The following is a 21,566-nucleotide window of genomic DNA, read 5'->3' as shown; positions in this document are numbered from 1 at the left end:
TTCCTCTATGTCATAGAATCATAGAGTCATAGAATGGTTCAGGTTGGAAGGGACCTTAAAGATCATCTAGTTCCAACCCCCCTGCCATGGGCAGGGACACCTCCCACTAGACCAGGCTGCTCCAAGCCCCATCCAGCCTGGCCTTGAACACTTCCAGGCATGGGGCATCCACAACCTCTCTGGGCAACCATCCCAAAGACAAGCAGACTCTAAGAAAAGTTTCTCAGTACCAGAAATACCAAATTGTTTAAGCAAAAATTTAATTGAGAACTTAGTTCAACTGCAGCACCTTAGTTCATCCTACATACCTAATGTGATTGATGGAAAAAGAGAACATATCTTCTACAGAGGACAGGTCCTCCTCTTCTGTCTGCTCTTTGGAGCTGCTGACTTTGACTGAAAGGGTTTCCCGTGACAACTAAACCACTAAGCCAGGTACCCCACACAGATGTGGCAGGTACTCAGTTGGGAGCTGTAGAAATAAATTGAGGTGCAGTATTAGGCAATGTCAAGACTGTGGAAACAGTGCGTCTTGCCTCCTGAAAATCGATAGGTAGTTTCTGTCACAAAAAATGGGGAAAGCATCATGACGTTCCTTGTGTAAACATCACATTGCTTTGCAAACACAGTTGATAGGTCTTGCCATCAAAAAAATACCAAAAATATGTGGATACTGGGAACAACCAAAACACTGCAGTGCATTGCAGAGTCTGGATTACAACATAGGAGTTTTCTAACACCTCCTCACCACCCCGCATCGTTTTGGCCTTTCTGGTTATCATTCATACCCTTGATATAGCTTTTTGTCCTAGGAAATATGTCAAAGGGCTTCAGTGCTGAAAAGTGGCACTTATGAAGAGGAATGAAAAAGATTGTCTTCATCCACCTTATGGAAACATCAACCACTTCTCTGCCATCTTTGGGGAACAGAAGCATGACACCAGAGAACAGATTTAAAGGGTCAAAGCAAAGGAGAAGACAGATCATATTTTCACAGTGGCACATCACATTTTCCTTGACAACTGTATTTTTAGTGCCCTCCTATCTCATTCCACTTCTCACTCACATCTCTCCGTCCCTACATTTCACATCCTTGATCACTTGGGGTCAATTTATCCTGCAGAGTTCTGCCTCCAACATCTGAACTTTATAACATCTTTCTTTCCAGATTTTCATTCTATGAAGCTCAGATGTCAAGGTTTGTTAAGCAGCAAAATTGACAGGGACTTTAACAGTTGTGCTTAGTTTTGTGGTAGGTCTCATCTCAGGGATTTTATAAATGTCCGTTAAAACCAAAGGGAAAAAAAATACTAAGAGAAAGAGAAGTTTTCTTTACAAAACTTTATTTTATAAAACCACTGTAGCACAGCATTTGTTACATACAATGCAAAAACAGTGAGGTTAAGCCAGTAATGGAGTGTATAGGGCAAATTAGGTCTTTATTATACACACGCAATAGCTGTGTGGTCAAGGAAGAAACACTAAAGGACTTTCACCAACACTGCTGAGATTTTTGTGGCTTACTAACTAAATTACCTCTCTTTTTTCTGATCTCACAACCCACTCCAGGGTTTTACCTCACCTGCAATCATCCTTTCAGACCTGCTGACATGGCCCAGCCAGTTCCCCTGGTTTATATGTTTTTATGTTATGCTTATGGGCTGTGATAGAGACCAATAAGAGACCATTCTTTCACTCCCAACCTCCTGCCTCCATGTAACTTATAATTGGGTTGTGGTTGGGGAACATTAACTCTCCAAAGGTGTATGGAAATGTTTTCTCTGACTGGTGATCTGGGAGATTTTATTGTCATGATTACCATCTTGCTTTTCTATTCTTAGCTCCAGTTCTTGATTTTAGTGCCTGCCATATCTCAAGAGGTTTTGCAGAGACAGAAGTAATTTTCTGGAGAATGCGAAAGTTTCCATGTGATACAAAGTATGAAAAGGGAGCGTGGTCAAGTGAATAACAAATCAGGGTATGAATCAAAGACTGATAAAACCAAGAGGAACATTATTATTAACTGCAGGGGGATTGGGTCCTGGGAGGCAGACTATATCTTATAAAGTCACTGCTCAGTGTAGGGGGCAAAAATGTAAAAATATCACAGTTGTTTGTGGAGAACTGTGTTTAATAATACGTGGGAGGGACTGCTGAGAGCAGGAGAGCAGCATATTACTCAGTTCTTCTCTAACTTGTTTTGGCGCTCTAGATATACAGGGGTTTATTGGGAGACTGAATGCAATCCTTAATTCCTTTGGTATCAATATGGTCTGAGTCCAAACTAAACAATCCATAAATCAGCAGTAAGCCTTTACTCCTGGTCAAGTCAGGGATTAATGAAATTGAAGCAAGTGCCAGGATTGCGACACTTGGCTGCATGTAAGGAGAAAGCTCTGCTCCCAAAATGTGCATCTGTGTTTTTGATTGGACAGATCAGACCACTAATTATACTACGATGACCTTGGGGAAAATCCATGGGAGAGTGTGGACAGAATGGTGGAAGGGAAAAAAAGTGACTGTTGAATAATACCCTTTTCCAGAGAGATGACTTTTCAAACCTTTCCAAACCTCGTCCCCACTCCAACCCTCACTGGATCATCTTCCAAATCCTTATCCCCTCTTGCCATCCCCTCTCTGCAGTTTTACCTGTATTTCTTGGAGGCCTGGCACCATTTCCATGTCCTTTCCCTGGTATTCCACCAGCTGATACACATATGTACAGTGCCCTTAAGGGCTGGAAATGAGAATGAGGATCCCAGAAGGTGTGAGGCAGGTATTCTGCCTTTTGGGGACACCTCACAGTGATCTTTTTGCCACAACTGAGAGAATAATGCACCTTCTAATTCAATTACAAACTTTTGATCCCCCACATCAGCAAATCTGAGGAAAAAGAAAAAATTCCCACACTTTACTCATCAGTGAAGCAGACAAAATCAAACTATTTTATAGACAATGATTCACCAGTTGTGGAAAATAATAGTATACTATGGTGATATGAGGTTCAGAGTGGCTTTTTGGTGCTTCAGTGCTGTCCTTCAGTCTTTCGAAACTGCCCTTGCCCTTTAGAAGAAGGTAAAATACAAGCCTTGATGAATGGTGTAGTTAAGATAAAGGCAGAAATGTTTACCTCAAATAGAAAGCCGAAAAATGTGAAGTGAAATCCTTCCTCTCATCATGATGGTTCTTCAGCTTCTAATACAAGAGAAATCTTGAAGATTTTTAGCCCGGGAACACCATATAGATGTTGAAGAGTAGTTATTGACTAGCAGGAAAGTATGATAAGCCCCTGTCATGTTTTAAAGCACAGATTGGTTGGTGATATTTGCTGTCATTTCTTAGTAAGATCAAGGATCAGGAACTGACTTCTGTTCATGTGGGGACAGACTTGGCCCTGTTTACACCTGGGATCTAACTGGCTTGTAAGAACCAGACACATTAACAGAAGAACTAACAGCAGTTTCCACCCCAAACTCCTTTTTATCCGTCCCCAAACATGGAAAAATATAAAGCTGTTTGTCTTTACTAGGTGTTCATGACATGTCAATTCTTTTCAGCCACTGCTCGGTTTTCTCCACATAGATGTATCTGCCATCTAAAAGTTGTCTTAGTAAGTCTTTTCATACCATCCGGTACTAGAGTTTTGTGACCATACCCTATCGATATCACTTCTCTGACTTCATCTACTGCAAAGCTCTTTATAGACGGACAGTCTGGAGAGTTGGGTGGAGAGAAACCTTATGAAATTCAACAAGGGCAAGTGTAGGGTGCTGCACCTGGGGAGCAATAACCCCATGCACCAGGACAGGTTGGTGGCTGACCTGCTGGAGAAAAGCTCTGTGGAAGGAGACCTGGGAGTCCTGGGGGACAACAGGATGCCCATGAGCCAGCAATGTGCCCTTGTGGCCAAGAAGGCCAATGGCATCCTGGGGTGCATCAAGAAGAGTGTGGCCAGCAGGTCGAGGGAGGTCATCCTTCCCCTCTACTCTGTCCTGGGGAGGCCGCATCCGGAGTACTGTGTCTAGTTCTGGGCTCCACAGTTCAAGAGGAACAGGGAACTGCTGGAGAGGGTGCAGAAAAGGGCTACGAAGATGATGAGGGGACTGGAACACCTCTCTTATGAAGAAAGACTGAGGGATTTGGGTCTCTTCAGTCTGGAAAAAAGACGGCTGAGGGGGGACCTTATCAACACTTATAAATACTTGAAGGATGGGTGTCAGGAGGATGGGGCCAGGCTCTTTTCAGTGGTGCCAGGCAACACAACAAGAGGTAACGGGCACAAACTTGAGCATAGGAAGTTCCACCTAAACATGAGGAGGAACTTCTTTCCTTTGAGGGTGGCAGAGCACTGGAACAGGCTGCCCAAATATGTGGTGGAGTCTCTGTCTCTGGTGATATTCAAAACTCACCTGGGCACATTCCTGTGCAACCTGCTCTAGGTGACCTTTCTCTGGCAGGGGGTTGGAGTAGATGATCTCCAGAGGTCCCTTCCAACCGCTATGATTTGAATTAACGTAAAATTTAAGTAAAATAAAAATAACAAAGTTTTCTGTTTTTTTCATTAATATATAAAACTATTTATGAATCCTCTAATTGCCTTAAGGAGTGGAGAGTGACTGTTCTTCACTTTTTACATTGTTTTTGTATTTTCTTCTTTGAAGGCCATAAATATTGCAGGAACCTGGAAGCATCTAGAAAGGTTGCCTTTTGCCTTGCTTGGCTACGTCTGTGGAGTATTTTATTCGGTTTTATGTCAAATGAAGATGCAGGCTCAGAAGGTTAGTAACACTTAAAAGCATAGGAAAGATCAATATGGGATTTGGAAAAGTGGGAAGAAACAGCCCTGATGAAACTTTATAGCCCACTGGAGAGCGGTTTTGTATCAGAGCAGTGTGAAGGGAAACTCAGCCTAGACTCACCCCACCTAACAGAGGCTCTAAATTCTGAACACAGCAACCCTTGGGAAACATAAGCGTCTCTGAAGAGTAGTACAGCCCATCCCAAGATCTCTTTCCACTGACTGTAAAAGGAGCTGAAAGTGGCTGTGCTCCTTTTTTAGATACTTAAAGTAAGGTGAGGCAAATCTCGGCTCAGCAGTGAATCCAACTTACATGTAAAGAAAACGAGCTCTAAAACCACCTTGTAGGTTGAAGAACTGCTGAGTCTGTGATCTGAACGTGCAGGACTAGAGGATCCTGGCCCAGGCTTTCCAGTACTTAGCAATGCCGCTGAGCGTGTCAGAAGCCCCAGTGGAAACATAAAGCAAGCAAAGGAAAGGGAAAGGATGATGCAATTACAGACTTCTCTGGTGTTTTCCTACCTGCTGCAGTCAAAAGTGTCGGTCACCACTGCATGCTTCTGCGTTCTGCTAACTGCCTGTTTGCCATGCATTACAAAAGCTGTTCCAGTATGTCAACATACTCCTTTGGGTTCTTTTTTTTGTTGTTTCTTTATCTAGTGTGACAGCAAGCTGGCTACTAGGAAGTTAGTACCGCAGCTAGGCAGATGATTGCCGTAATCACTCCTGGGGTCCTTCTCTCAGCAAACACCTTTCATGATCTCACATCCATGCGTTATCTTCAGCCAGTGTCAGCCGGACTAGACAGCATGGAAGCGGCCTATGCAGCTACACAACCACATTCACACTCTGTAGAGTCTGTAAGCCGCACTCTCAAAAACACCTCCCATCTATTCCCTGAGACACACAGTGCCTGAACAGTTGCTCTGGGCTAACATGCGCTGAGCTTAGGTATACGCTGTCCCAAAGGTTTCCCTCAGGTCTCCTTCTTAAGCAAATTTTTCTTTGCACTCCCATGCCTGCATCTTTCTTTTCAAAGAAACTTCTCATGGCTTCTCCACACATTAATGTGCCCATTTTGTTTTGCTCAATACACTTCTTTTCTTCCTCTGGTAGTAGTGTCTCCTATAATGCTCAAGTTTATCCAGTGGATGTCTGCTACAGAGTCTTTCATGTCTACAAGCTCTGAGAAGAAAGGAGTGAAAAAGAGGCTCTGCCTTCTCCTGACATGAACTTTCTGGCTTTTTTCCCTGGGAAAAAAAAAAAAAAAAGATCCAGCACAGGAATGAATCACTATAGCCTACTGTACTGGTGTTATTCCTGGGTGGGGAGAGATTACGTAGGTTGTTCAGTAAAGCAACCAGGCAGAAGTTGCAATAAGAAAATGGAAAATTCAAGCAAAACATTCTGAAAAGTTATTTCAACTGCAGCACTGAGGAATTTCCTTGGGGAGTTGGTGAGGTTCCCTTGCTGGATGTGCTTGGAAAGAAAATTCTTTTTAATATGCATACAAGTTAGGTGAAAGGGACTCCACCCATTTAGTTGGCATTCCTGAGCTCCATCAAGCTATTTTGATCCTATAAAAACCTTTAGGAGAAAAAGTTGTTTTCCCCTCTAGGATTGCAAGGCCTTCAAATGCAGGTTTTAATGATCCTATTGACTTAGCCAAAAACCTGGAAATGCATGTTCTCAAGGTTTAGAGCCTGCCATTCAGAATAGCCAATTGACGAGTTTCAGCTGATTTCAAGTAACAGAGCAGCTTAAAAGGAAAGGATGACTCAGGGTGATGTGTTAATTCTATATTGTTGTCCAACTTGGTGACAGGTCTTTATTTCATTTATACGTGTGCTTATAGTTGCTTGCTACAGTAGCTAGGGACTTTGGCATCGTTCATAACTGTTTCACAAGGTTACAAAGCAGCAATGACTTATCTTCTTTCCTAAATGGCATCTGATACTCTTAAAACTGACATTTGAGTCACTGACGGCATCCAAGGATCACGAATCCCTGACTTTTATTGTGAAACTCATTGATTTCTGCTATTACTGTGTATAATCATCAACTGAATTACCACTCATCATCACATGTTTTATTTATCTGCTTTCCATGGCAAGGTGAGCTGGACTTGGTCCACTGTTCAAAGCAAATGATAAATTCTAGAATCTGTAATATAAAGAAGAAGCCAATTAAACTACCTTATTACATTTTACTAAGCTGCTCCAGACCAATTATAACCATATTTCTTTGTGGTCTAATTAGGTTCAACTCAGTTCCACAGTGTGGAAGCCCATAATGAGTGAACACATGAGAAACACAGTTCAGACTCCATGTGAGGGATCATTAATATGCTCTGGGCTGCTGCTTTGGAAGAGGCTGCACCTAATTATGTGGGTTAATGCACTTAAACTAAATGGATGAATTGCAGCCATTTCCAGTGTTTCAAGGCCCCTTAGACTGACAGAACTGTAGATTAATAAGTTGTTAGAGTGATCTGTTGACCTGCCCCATTGTTCTTCACTTTCACTCCATATGCTCTTAGAGGCATGAAATTCTAAAGTGGAGAAATGTGCCAATCACTGCCATTTCCATTTTGTTGCTCTCTCTGACACTTGCCTAAGACATTATCAGAATTGGTGAGCAGCAAAATACAACGCCTGATATGTCCAATAACTTCCGTTGACTTTGGATCAACATACACCAGGCACAGGAGATAACTGATGCCTTGTTAGCACAAAACATCTTAGATAACAGACCGAACTCCTTTCAGCTAGCTGCGGCTGTCTAAAAGTGAGGCATACAGTCTAAAGCTACTGTTTAGGATATCCATTTAGCCAACTGAAAGTATAAGTCATGCAGACTAGGCAAGTTATCCAAGTCTAAAATAAAAGGCCAAGTCAGTTGGGCCTATTCACACCATCAAAGAGACAATTTAGGGAGTGTATAACAGAGGCTGCAAAATCGTGATAGGATGGAAAGGGTGTATTGAAAAAGATTGTTAACCACCTTTTTTATGGAATAAAAAAAAGATATCAAATTACAGCAGTAGGAGACAGGTTTACCTTTCTGACAAAATAAAAAGGGTTGTGTTTTGTTTTTTTTGCTCATTTGGTAGTAGACCTTTGAAACTCCTTTGCAAGCCACACAATGATCAGGAAATCCCCTTAATGGAAAAAAATAAGAATAGAGACTGAGAGATTATTAGGAAGGAAGAATCACAGGCACTTTTTCTGTCCCCTAGGTGACTGTTTATGGCCAATGTTGGCGACAGAATATCAGGTGATAGGGACCGTTGAGATTAGTCAGCAGAACCGTTTTTATGTCCTGTCTTGGAGGGATTACGACATTGAATGCTTCTCAGGACTTCCTTCTGGTTAGATTAAACAGTCATCTTCCCACCACGGTAGATTTATTTACCCCAAAAAAGTTTTCACATATATCATAAAAGGGGCCCAAAAGTCAAAAAGATTGTTGAGCAGTAGTTAGTACGTACAACAGTATCAATTTTGACACCTATATCCTTTTATAGACCTAGCTTTGGGGAACAGTCCAAAGATCTCGGATCCGAGACATTTCACGGGCTTCTGAATGGCTTGTCTAAGTGACAGCAAGAAACATGCCAAATAGGTTTGTTTCTCATTTTCACACTTGTCCTTAAGGCACTAGAGACAAAAACTGCTTCCTATTCCACTCCTGAGTAAAAGGACCTGACAACTTAATAATTGAATTGGGTACTTAGCTCACTATGTTTCTGATGTGCCTCTCTCTAATTTATTTTGTCAAGACCTTTTTAACTTTTCTTCCACTGTTGCCAGCATGCTCTAGTTCCTCATAATATCCATAAAAAAAGGTTTTATTAGAATTTTCCCCTTTCATATCCTGTTCTCATATTAACCTTCTACCCCACGATGCATTGAAGAATCTGCCCAAATTAAACTGTGCATTGTAAAGCTTTGAGCTTTTTGTCTCTGCCTGTGATATTGTAAAGAAGAAAAAAATATGCCAGTAAAGGGAAAAACTATGGCCAAGTGCAAGGTTCTGCACTTGGCTTGGGACAACCACCTGTATCAATACAGGCTGGGTGGAGAATTAACTGAGGAGCCTTGAGGAGAAGGACTTGGTGATGTTGGTTGATGAGAAGCTCAACATGAGCAGGCAATGTGCGCTTGCAGCCCAGAAAGCCAACCACATCCTGGGCTGCATCAAAAGAAGCATGGCCAGCAGGGTGAGAGAGGGGATTCTGCCCCTCTGCTCCACTCTGGTGAGACCTCACCTGCGGTTCTGTGTCCAGCTCTGGGGACTCCAACATAAGAAAGACATGGACCTGTTGGAGCAAGTCCAGAGGAGGCCATGAAGATGATCAGAGGGCTGGAGCACCTCTGCGATGAGGACAGGCTGAGAGAGTCGGGGTTGTTCAGGTGGGAGAAGACTCCAGGCAGACCTCATTGCAACCTTTCAATATGCAAAGAGAGCTTGTAAGAAAGACAGAGAAAGACTTTTTACGAGGGCTTGTAGCGACAGAACAACAGGCAGTGTTTTTAAACTGAAAGAGGGTAAATTTAGTTTGGACATATGGAAGAAATTTTTTACGTTGAGGATGGTGAAAAACTGGCCCAGGTTGCCTAGAGAACTTGTGGATGTCCCATCATTGGCAGTGCTAAAGGCCAGGTTGGATGGGGCTTTGAGCAACCTGATCTAGTGGGAGGTGTCCCTGCCCAGGGCAGGGAAGTTGGACTAGATGATCCTTGAAGGTCCCTTCCAACCCAAACCATTCTCTGATTCTATGATTTAGTATGAGTACACTGTTTTATGGAAACCTTAGTGAATAGTGTCTTTTTGAAACAGCGTTTGCCATTATAACCAAGTCTATAATACAAAACAGGAGGGAGTATGTCTGTGTTTCCACGTGGAGGTTTCATGCTTGGTCTAAGCCAGGCAGCCTCTGTAGTTTCAGCAGAGAAATACTTCACCTGGATCATTGGTGCCAAATCCATCTGTTGTGTAAGCTGGCTCATTGAAAGCTCCATCAGTTTGTCTCTGCACTGCATCATACTAATGAGGTAATCACTGAGCTTCTAATGAATGGGATTAACAAATAGGCAAGGATTTTGTTCTGGATCCCTTGTTCAAATACAACTCGAGGCTCTCAAAATATTTGCTTGCAATCAGCTACGAGCTGGGTTCTTTTCAGCTCTCACTAACTAGATGAAAATCATTTTCATCACTATAGGATTTGCCAAATTTGCTGATAGAGGCAGCCTACAGTTTGTAATGACTATAAGTAGGGAGCTCTACTGCAGAAGTAAACTCTCCCTGTAGTAAGGTAAAGCAGTAGGTATCATAATTTGTAATTTCATGGCAGTACTAAGCTTGGTTGGGAAAAAAAGAATAGCTTCTATTAATTACCTTTTCTTAAAAGCAACTTTTGAATATTTAACGTTACATAAAATTCTAGTTATATAGGTTTTGTAGGTAAGATCTAGACAAAAAACACAAGAAAGTCAGACTTTTGTTTCCTCACCCAGCCTAACCGCATTGATTTAAGTTTTACAGTTTTGACCCTGAATGAGCTTAAGCACCTGCAGAATTTCTCTGAGCATTTTCTGTGCCCAGCCTTTACTGATGAAAGACTGTGTCAGCTTTTTGGAAAGGAAGCATGTAATTGAAATCAGTGCAGGTGAGAGTTTAGTTTAGTATTTGTTATTCTTTTCTAAACCTTCACAGTAACCACAAATCCATAACGTACAGACGTAGCTGATTTTTTTTTTTCTTTTCTGGAGAGAAACATTTTTGTCAAAAGTTGTAACTTTTCATGAAGAATAAAAAACATTATTTTGTGAAATTCCCTTCAATAATACCTATGATATTTTAATTAAAACCATTTTTGAAATGCTTTATTTACTGGAGGAAAACTGCATTTATGGTACACGACACATTTAAAGAAGAATTTAAGTGGCATTTTCAATCATGTTTTCAGCAGAAAATATTGTGGGTGAAAATGAAACAAAATCCCAAATGCTGGTTGCATTGAAACTTATGAATGAAATTTAATGCAAAATTGACATTTTTCATGAGATGCCTTCCTTGATTTTTTTTTTAACAGATTAAAGGTCTTTTCCTTTTAAAAAAAAAAGGTAACAATATGTTTTAATGTTTATTTCTCCTGCTTTTTCACTAGTGTTTATCATAAATCCATGTGGTGTTCTATGCATACAATGGGATCAAATAAGCATCTAATTGACGTGTTTGTAAATAGCATATATAATTGTGAAATTACTTCGCTCAGATCTGGCAGAGCAAACTGCAAAGTAGCAGTGCACAGTATGAGAATCTGAGCTAGATTATTTTTAAAATGTACAAAAACAACAACAAAAACAACAAAAAGAATCAAACAAAACATGTTGACTTTCATGGGCTTAAATGAGCAGAACTGGAGATAAAGGAGCACATTAAAAACACAAACAATAAAGATGAGTTAACAGCTACGTATCTTACAGCACTCTGTATACTAAATCTGGAGGCAAAGAAATAGCATTCCCCAGATATACAGGGGACATAATTAAAATCTGTAACATAAGGGAAAACATGTCTGCAATGAAGGGGGGGAAAAAAAATAAAATTATTCACAATTATACTAACACACAGTATAAAACTTAGCTTTTCTGTCATACAATTAGTGTTTGTTGGCTATAGCAGTTTTAACATGACGTGATCAGTAAAGCAGACGTTGACGCAGGGCCTGAATGTGAAATGCTTTGAGAATCCATTCCACTCCACAGGGTGATCACAGGCTCTGCAAAAGCAAGAATAACCGGTAATTATTCACAGGATTCCCGGACACTTGCTGGTGCCAAGTTGTTACTGACGGAAGGGTGGCTACTCAAAGTGGTCCCAAATTGCACAGTCAAAACCTGGAGGATGGTGCACATTGTTTTAAAAATACATTTTCTTGCAAAGCGGACTAAGTATAGAAGCCAGAGTGTGACACGGATGCACTTCGCAGGAGAGAATATATCTAAGAAATCAGTCTGTTTTCCACCTTTCCATGCAATGAAACCATTAGACACTTCCTCTTGATAGGAAGGACTCACTATACCATGCGTAGATCTCTAAAACATGAAACGTTTACACTATTTATGTAGACAGTTAATGGAAATAAAGAGGAAATTTTTTATGAAAGTGCACGTTTCTCTCCAATTACTGTAGAAGCAGCCTCTTAGGAAAGACATCAGTAGCAAGATAGCACCTCCAAGACAGACATCAGCACTATAGACTTCTGAGGTCAATCAAATTGTATTTTTCCACTTACCACGCCACGAAGCAGGCCTGTGTGTTTGTAGTAAGCATCACTATGAAAAATATAAACAAGCTTTTCTAATGTTTGTGTTTATTCTACCTCTACTTCCTTAGTGAATATTGTTTGTCTATATATGCTGTGCAAGAAAATCTGGTTAAACTTGGTATCAAGGGAAAAGAAAGGGATGGAAAAATAGTCTGTTGTTATTATTGCACCCAAAACTGAGAAAATTTTGATATATTTTTTTTTAATTACAGGTGAAAGCCTTAGAAGCACTCTTTGTTTTAATTATTCTTTACTGTAAACCAAAAAGGTATGAAAATAGACCAGAGATCAGACAACCCCCTCCCTCAAAGCAACCAAATACATACCCACACACATATTGTTATTTATGCCAACTATTAAAATTGTTCAGAGTAAGATATCATTTAGATAATCTTTTGAAATCGGATGTCCATTGTGTGCCGTAGGGCATATACAAAGCATAGAAGGCAGTTCCTGCCTTGCATTGACATAAACACCATAAAAAGCTATTAGAAATACTCTTCTTTAATGAGAGAGGGTATCCTTCTGAAGACGACATTAATCTCAGCGAATTTAAGGTGTAAGTATCGCCACCTGAGTATAATGGCTCCTAGGCTCCAGACTCCTACCAGAGTAATTACACATCTAATCAATACAGCCAACGGATTTTTGGGGTGGGTGTCATTGGAACAAAGACATCAACTTCAGAATGACTTAAATTTCACTGTCTGATATTGACTAATGTTAACTACAAAGGTATCTTCAGGATGACTTGATCAGATGCAGAAACGTAGACTGCGGACATCTAAATTTAGCTGCACACATTCAGTAGTAGAAGTCCTTTTAATATCACAACAGGATTTGCTAGAGTTACTCAGACAAGTGGAAAGGCACTGGAAAGGGGATGGACACTACTAACCATATAACCTTTCCATTTGCTTTGGAACTATTCTCACTTTCCTGTCCACTTAATATTTCACCATCTTTTTTCAAAGAGGAAAGGCTGTAAGTAGAAAACTACCTGAAGGAAGGAACATTTCTACAGGTGTCAATCACCAATATGTTCACTGCCAGTGTAAACTATAGAATCACAGAATGGATGGGGTGGGAGGAGACCTCTGGAGAACATCTAGTGCAACCACCAGCTCAGAACAGGGTTAACTGAAGCAGGGTGATCAGGGCTGTGTCCAGTTGGATTTTGAATAGCTCCAAGGCTGGAGTCTCCACAACTTCTCTGGGCAACCTGTTTCCCTGTTTGATGACTCTTACAGTAAAAAACAGTGTTTTCTTATGTTTTAAAAAAAAATTCATGTATTTCAGGTTGTGCCCATTTCCTCTTGTCCTGTCAGTGGAAACCACTGCGGAGAGCTTGGTTCCATATTCTTTATACCTCCCCATCAGGTATTTATACACCTTATAGATGGATAAAGATCCTTCTCAGCCTTCCCTACCCCAGTCTACAGTCCCATCTCTCCCAGCCTCTCCTCATAAGTCATAGAATCATAGAATGGTTTTGCTTGGAAGGGACCTTAAATACCACCTAGTTCCAACACCCTCCCATGGGCAGAGACACCTCCTACTAGACCAGGCTTCTCAAAGCCCCATCCAACCTGACCTTGAATGCCTCCAGGGATGGGGCAGCCACAGCTTCTCTGTGTAACCTGGGCCAGTGTCTCACCACCCTCACAGGAAAGAATTTCTTCCTGCTATCTAATATAAATCTATCCTCCTCCATTTTGATGCCATTACCCCTCATCTTATCACTACGTGCCCTTGCAAAAAGTCCCTCTTTGGCTTTCTTGTAGGCCCCCTTCAGATACTGGAAGGCTGCTATAAGGTCTCCCCGGAGCTTTCTCTTCTCCAGGCTGAACAACTCCAACTCTCTCAGCCTGTCCTCATAGCAGATGTGCTCCAGCCCTTGGATTATCTTCACGGCTCTCCTGTGGACCCACTCCAACAGGTCCATGTCCTTCTTATGTTAGGGGCTCCAGAGGTGGATGCAGTACTCCATGTGGGGTCTTAGAACAGAGTAGAGGGGCAGAATCACCTGCATTAACCTGCTGGCCATGTGTCTTTTGATGCAGTCCAGGATGCAGTTGGCTTTCTGGGCTGCAAGCACACATTGCCGGCCCTTGTTGAGCTCCTCATCAACCAACACCCCCGTCCCTTAATCATCTTCGTGGTCCTTTGCTGGACTCATTCCAGTATGTCTATGTCTCTCTTTTGTCCTGGTGAGCCCAGCACTGGGCACAGCACTCCAGATGTTTCTCACCAGTGCTGAGTAGAGGGGAAGGATCACCTCCCTTGACCCGCTGGAAATACCCTGCCTAAGCCATGTGTGTTAGCATCACAGAACTGCCAACTGGTTGTCTGGATTTCATAGCATTGTCCTCAGTGCGGTCTCATTCATGCCAAGCAATCAACGACAGTATGACACAAATGCGATCAAACAGTAAATGACAAATTCAAGTCAATCACTAACAGACACCTGCCTTAAATAAGCTGGCCATGCTGCTTTATGATTAGTGTGTGGGTGTGTGCATGTAAGCATGTGTATACACATATATGTGTGAGTGTGAGCCCACGCATGCCTGTGTACAGGGGGAAGGAATGCAGTCTAATCAGATCCTGTGGACCTTGGACAGGCTTTTTCTCCTAGGACTAGGATGAAGGGCACCATATGTTTGACATGAAAACAAATGCTACTACCAGCACAAGCCATTACTCTTGGCAGGCTCTGCAGCTACTGGGGATTATGAATCTTGATTTGCAGGCAGGAAAAATATTCAACGTTGCAAAAGCCATTTAAATTAGAAATAGATAATCTACAGACTTGGCTCTTGAGTGTAACAAGCGAGATTCTCCAGACTCAATCAAACTACAAGATATATTGGGCCAACACACCAACAGACTTAACACATGTTTCTAGTTTAGTTGAGGATAAAAATGAGTTATTTTTCATTACTGAAAAAGAGTTTGAGTTCTGTCATACTTTTAGGTTTTGATTAAAGAGGGGGTTTACTATTTGCTGTAGTAATAGTTATGCTGAGTCTAGTTCTAGTTATGGACTATACAGTCTTGCGTTAGCTACTATACAAATAAAGAACTAAATTGCAATCCCTAGAAAAAAATAAATGAAAAAATTGTCGTGGGGTAGATCTTTGGTGTGTTTTTCTTTTTATATCTGGGGAACTTTACCAGTAGAAACCTGGTCATTTCTGTTACCTTTATAGTCAATGAAAGGAAACAGGCATACTTATCTTGATTTTTTTTTCCCATGCATAAAGAAAGGAAGGGGCAAATGAAAAAAAAAAAAAATGTCTGCTGGTACCAGGCTGATAAGATTATTTTCCTGTGCAGGCTAACAGACCTATTTACTGGGAACAGCAAAAGCAGACTGTAAAGAGCTTCTCCAGGTTTGCGGTAGCTCTAAGTTGCAATAGGGAGCTGAGCTACGGATCCATCCTACAGCCCTCCTTGGCTTCAGAGAAGCATCTCTTACTTCTTTGGCGATTACAGTGTAGACTCTACTCATTTATTTAGTCTAGCCTCTTCTGCCTGTGAATTAAAGAGGTAGTCTCATGGGAAGATAAATTCTCCAGAATAACAAAACAATTTGATCCTACCTACTGTTGTTTTGAATCAAGTGAGACCTCTGTCTTTCGTCTAAATAAATGTGATGACACACGTCACACTGTGTAAGTAAGTTCTGATGATACAAGTTCTGACTTTTGCAAATTTATACAGATTTAAGGCTTTTTGATAGACATTAACCTTGATGAACTTTTCTGTTGGAGAAGGCTCATCCTTATAATTTGTAGTCTATTATTAACAGTAGTTATATATGCAGATTATATATGCAGAGATTTTTGGCTAATTGAATGATTCCTTGAAAGTGTGAAACAACGGTGTCCATTACAAGCTGACTGATATAACTTAAAGGAGGAGCATGAAATTACCAAGTGGAAGTCTGCATCACTGAAAGAGGAGAGTTGATCCAAAGGATGAAGGAAAGAATGAACAATGGATTTTGGTAGAGTACTGAAAATATGGACATGGAAACAGCTGTCTTGCAGCAGTTTTTTCCCTTCTTAAACATGTTACCACAGAATACTACCACCGTTGCTGATGGGCTCAGCCTTGGCCAGTGGTGGGTCCGTCTTGGACCCAGCTGGCATTAGCTCTGTCAGGAACAGGGGAAGCTTCTGTCATCTTCTCACAGAAGGCACTCCTGTAGCCCCCTTGCTATCAAAACCTTGCCACGCAAACCCAATACAATGTGGTAGATACTTTTCTTATATGTTCAGGATTCAATAGATCACCAGCTTTGAGCATCAAGATCAAATTTACCCCTACATCAGATAACCTTCCTCTACAGTTGGGGTGCAATTCATGACTTAATTCATTTGAATTGAACTCCTTCCACCTCTGATGGTGGGGAACGGTCTTGGAGGACCCATGTCTTCCATTTCTGATCACCTTGCTGATGGTTTCAACCTGAGCCTGATACAGTTACTCTGTGATATACATAAATTCTTAACGATGCATTTTCAGGATAGGAAAAAAAAAAAAACAAACACCAAACACGGAAAAGAAGACAAAAGTCACAATACTAAGAAAATCTGTGGTCTTTCCTGCCTCTTTGAAGCTGAAACTAATCAGATACCAGATTAGTCTGAGAATTGCATTACTGACATTGTGAACCTTCCAGACCTAAGCCTTTATCTGGGCCTTTGTTCAAAGGTACTGTATAATGATGTGATTTTGCCTTCAGCAAAGCCTGTTTTTATATCAGTTAAAGTTATTCCTTCTTAAATAGTCCATCCCACTAATTTTCAAGGGAAGTAAATGATACCCACTTTTCATTATAGATATTTCAGACATTTCTGTAGTGCACAACTGCCCACAGCAGAAAAGCTCCTGTTCTTACTCTGTCACACTGGCCATTTCTGCTTATACTAGAATTTTAACAGAAGCTTCTTAAAATAGGACAGACCTAATAATCCAAGAGTCTTCTGTCAGAAAAAATGAGATAGCAGCGTGATGATATGCCCATGCAATATTACTTCATATTCACTTAGTAATTTATTTCTCCTGTGCATTCTCCTAACTGCATCAATGGGGCCCAGAAACCACCTTTGATTCAACTTCACTGAAATAATTTCTTTATCAGTTTAGAAATATGCCCCAGTAGAAATCCTGATCCTTTGGAAGTTTAGAGGACTTCTGGCCCTGACATCAATGGCTTCTACTTTGGCAGATGCAGATCATTGGTAACATAGGAGTTTCATAAGCAAATATTAATGCAAGTACATGGGCATCTTTCAGGAACCATCACAAGTACATAGGCATATTTTATGGATAATCTGAGTTGATTCTAAAGCAAAACTAAATCAAGAAATGAGATGATACTGGGAACAAAACAAAACCAAACCCAAACAAAAACCCCAACAACAACAACAAATCCCAAGCCCACACTACAGGCACTGTTTGATGGTCCGAGAATGATGTTATCTCTGTAAGCAAGCTCCTTGGGATTCACTACACTAAAAGACATCCCAACTATTTTCCATCTTCATGCTAGAATATTGGCATGTGCCTAGTAGGATTTTACCCCCATGCATTTCTATGTCTGAGCTGTAAAGATTTGTCTTGGCAACGCGTTCCCTGTCAGTGTCACAGTACTTGGCAAAGTTTTTAAGAAACAAGCAATTGATAAGGTCATGTAGACCTATAAGAAAGGTCTATAGCAGTGTCAGAATCTGCACCTAGGAGCCAAAACTGCAGAGTATGACATAATTATGGCAAGAAATATAATAGGTTATATTGCATTTCAGAACTGAATATTGGTAGCTGAACTTTGGGGATCATGAGAAAATCCATTTCACAAATGTGGAATGTCCAGGGCTTGGGAGGTAATACAAAATGAATGAGATGGGAAGAGGGAAGGGGTAGCAGTAATTTCACCCAACTTCTTAAAAACAAAGGCTGTTATAGAAGTAGCAAGACTACCTGTAGAAGGATTTTTAAATTATCTGATGTTGAATATATGCAACATCAGATAATGACATCGTGAGCTCTACTCTGATTTGATGGCAAGTGAACAGCAAATCTCAGCAGCATTGTCTTATCACAATAAAACAAGGGGAAAATCTCCTATTTATGAATGAATTGACCTCATTTCTTCTCCCCTTATGGCCCACCGTGCATGGCAAGAGTTGTGTATGATTGAAAAGTCATTAAATAGTTCTTTAACATGAAAATGTTTAATCCAAGACACAGTTCTTTTTCAACCTCCAATAACTTACTATTATTAGTGTCATACAGTTGACATAAACTATGAATGCATTATTTCGAAGTTGGGTGAAGTGTAAAAATTGAGTTCTGACAAGTTTTTCCAGCAACTTCTTTCAGAAATCCCCAGAACAAACCTGAAGCACAAGCTTACAGGCTAATGTAATTTTGCCCAACATAAAAACAAGAGCTGCTGTAGAAGTAGCAAGGCTACCTGTATAAGGATTTTTAGATTATCTGATATTGAATATGTGCACCAAAAACTTCAGGACATTTTGCTAGCTTTCTCTCTGGCCAGTTGTTTTGGTCCATAGAGCCTCAACACCTCCACCCGTTTTTCTCTGTCACCTGCTCTTGACCATCAACTGTTAATGCTGATATCACTGCAGATTCTTCACCACCTTATGTATGGGTTATCCCCATGTGTGTTGCTCCAGCCTAGGGTTCACCAAGACGCCCACACAGTGTGATGGCTTTTCAGACCACTTGCAAAAGGTAGGGAAAATAAAGATATGTCCAAAGCTGGCATATAGAAATATGTAAACAAGCAATCCCATTCTGCCAACAAGGTAAGCTTAAAGGCAGAACTCCCTCATGCCTATGCTAAAGCAAGCCAGGAGAGAGAAGCAACCCAAACCACATAAAAATAAGGCCTTGCTTCTTCACAACTCACAGAAGATGCTTCCTCCAAAAAATGAGTACTCATTTTCTCTTCATATTATCTTGTAGAAGCATTGTCGTCCTACTTCTTAAAAAAACCCACGTTCCTTCATAACATTCCAATAACAAACTAAAGAAACTCTTCTGGAACCATCCTCTTCAGAAGAATGAAATGTGGAAGAGTAAGGCTCAAGGTGCAGAAGGGTTATGACTTCATTTTCTTGCCTTGAAAAAAGGTTAAAATTGCCAGCAATGCGTGATCTAAATCTAAGTAACATTAAACAGATGGCACTGAATGACCAAGAAAATAACATTGCTCTTTCTCCATCCATAAGTTCACTTTGCACTTAAGGCTGCATTAACTTTCCTCAGCTACAAGATGCAGCCTTTTTCTCGCATCCCTCTATTTTTAAAACGCAATTTGAAGAGCTTTGGGAGTGGAGACATTGTTAGGTTAGTAGTGAGAAATCCTGTTTCTCGTGAGGAGGATGAAAAGGAGGACAGATCACAGAGATGCTAGATTTGCTGGCGTTTCAGGACAGGATGTTTCTTCCTGTTGCCACTTGGAACAAAAAGGTGAATGATTTTGTTCACCCTTTTGCAAGTGGTATGGTCATCAGGCAAAGCCTGCTAGCAAAGAACAGCAGGGACAGTGCTCCCGCTGCACCTATTTAATCAGACTTCTACAGTAATAGAGGCAATTTGAAGATGTTATCTTAAAAGATAGAGGCACCATCACTTACACAGCCTATTTTCCTCCCTCTTACCTCACCTTCAGAGTGCTCCAAGGCAATCTGAACATTTTTTTTTTTTTTAAATAAGCCTTAACCCCTGTGTCTTCAGGTGCAAGTTAACATTTGAGACAGACAATACCCATGTCCATTCCCCAAACTTCACGGACAAGTGACTAGAGCCACACTTGCCTTGAAATAGGCCACAACTCTTTCAGCCTGTGCGCGTGTGTATGGTTGGACTCGATGATCTCAAAGGTCCTTTCCAACCATGAAGATTCTATGATTCTATGATCTTTCCCTAGAAAGAAAGACAGAGCTCCCAGACTCACATTTGGCAACTTCTGCTGTGTGGAGGGAGGAAGGAAAGAGAAAATCAACTTTATGAATATGCTGAATTATTCTGGGAAGCACTCGGGATAACACCGAAATGAGAGACAGAAAACACTGGCCAGATAAGATATCATGTGCCGAGACTAACAGAGATTCGATAGCAGACCTGACGACTCATCAGTTTGCATGAACACAGCAAATCTTATGTCCTTTCTGGAACGTGCAGAATTACTGGCATTTGACTTTCATCTTGGATTAACTATCAGGAAGAAAAATGCTGACTCAGATTACAATATGCCTGGTTGCAGGAAAAGACAATTTCAAGGAGATGGATGCTTAAGCACTAGAATACGTAGCCAAGGCTGCCTAGCGCGCAAATCACTCAGTACCCATGCAGCATATCATTATTATTTCACCATCCCTGAGAAACTGCCAAGAGACATGGGGAAATACCATGCTCTTACCTTGCAGCAGCATTTAACTACAGAGCAAGCAAATCAGGGCTGTAAAAGGAGACAGAAATCCTTAAGTTCTCATTCATGTGTTAATGGAAATGGAGCTGATAAACCCTAAAAAAGCCCACAGAAGACAGACAACATGGTTAGCATTAAACTCCAGCTATTTCAGCTAAGGGAGCAGGAACTGTATGCTGCATGTTTTCCTTAAAGGTAACTGGTGGAAGAATAAAACAGTTTGTGCGGAAACAGAGAAAATGAGAGTTGAAAACTCATCTGTGAGGAAAGAAAAACACAGTGGGACGCCACATAGTAGTGATGCTGTCTTACACACTAATGGATATTCCAGTGCATCAGCCCCGCATATTTAAATGCAATGAACTGCATTTAATCTACCTCACATTTATGTATTTATTTCTTTAGTTTTAAAAGACTCTTTAACTATGAAGGGAGCAGGAATTATTTTAGCCAATGAGGACAGAGATGGAATGGATAAAACTCCTAGTGCTAGAATTACAGCTGCAACTTATTGTGTTTTCATTAAAAATCTCACTGGAAATAAACTGTTGCACAGAGAACTAATTAAAAAACAGAACTAATAAATTCCAGAGATGCTAATATAATGCATTTTTTGCATCCATCTGAACACTAGCTGTTATTAACTCTGTGTGATGCTGTTTTTACATACACATGTTGATGTTATACAGATGGTGCCTGGGCTGAAGCACTGAATGGAAGTATGCTTCGTATGGTTGCTTCACTTACACTAGCAATAAGTACTAGATTAATGCAAAACCTAATCCCATCAGAAAGGAGATATTATAGAAAACACCAAAGACACTAGAGCAGTTGCTGCATCAGAGCAAAGGCTTGTGGCAGGAGAACGCAGAGATGCCAGGGAATTCACTCTGGTATTTATAGATAACCCTGATAAGCCTTTTGGACACCCCCTTGCCTGGTCCTCGGTTGGACTTAAA

At 40.8% G+C, this 21,566-nt stretch overlaps 1 protein-coding gene across 6 annotated transcripts in view; it reads right to left on the bottom strand.

Annotated features, from left to right (window-relative positions):
- Positions 1-10,713: 10,713 nt before the first annotated feature.
- Positions 10,714-21,566, bottom strand: part of TSNARE1 (t-SNARE domain containing 1) — a 511,576-nt gene continuing 500,723 nt past the window's right edge. For all 6 annotated transcript variants that reach the window (XM_054191276.1, XM_054191275.1, XM_054191280.1 and 3 more), the window contains one exon: positions 10,714-11,588. The gene's annotated coding sequence lies outside the window, so the exon portion shown is untranslated. The remainder of the gene's footprint in view (positions 11,589-21,566) is intronic.

This window comes from Rissa tridactyla, chromosome 2 (genome assembly GCF_028500815.1).
Source record: "Rissa tridactyla isolate bRisTri1 chromosome 2, bRisTri1.patW.cur.20221130, whole genome shotgun sequence".
Classification (NCBI taxonomy): Eukaryota; Metazoa; Chordata; class Aves; order Charadriiformes; family Laridae; genus Rissa; species Rissa tridactyla.
Note: the sequence above shows the minus strand (reverse complement) of the source record. Positions and strands in the feature narration are given on the sequence as shown.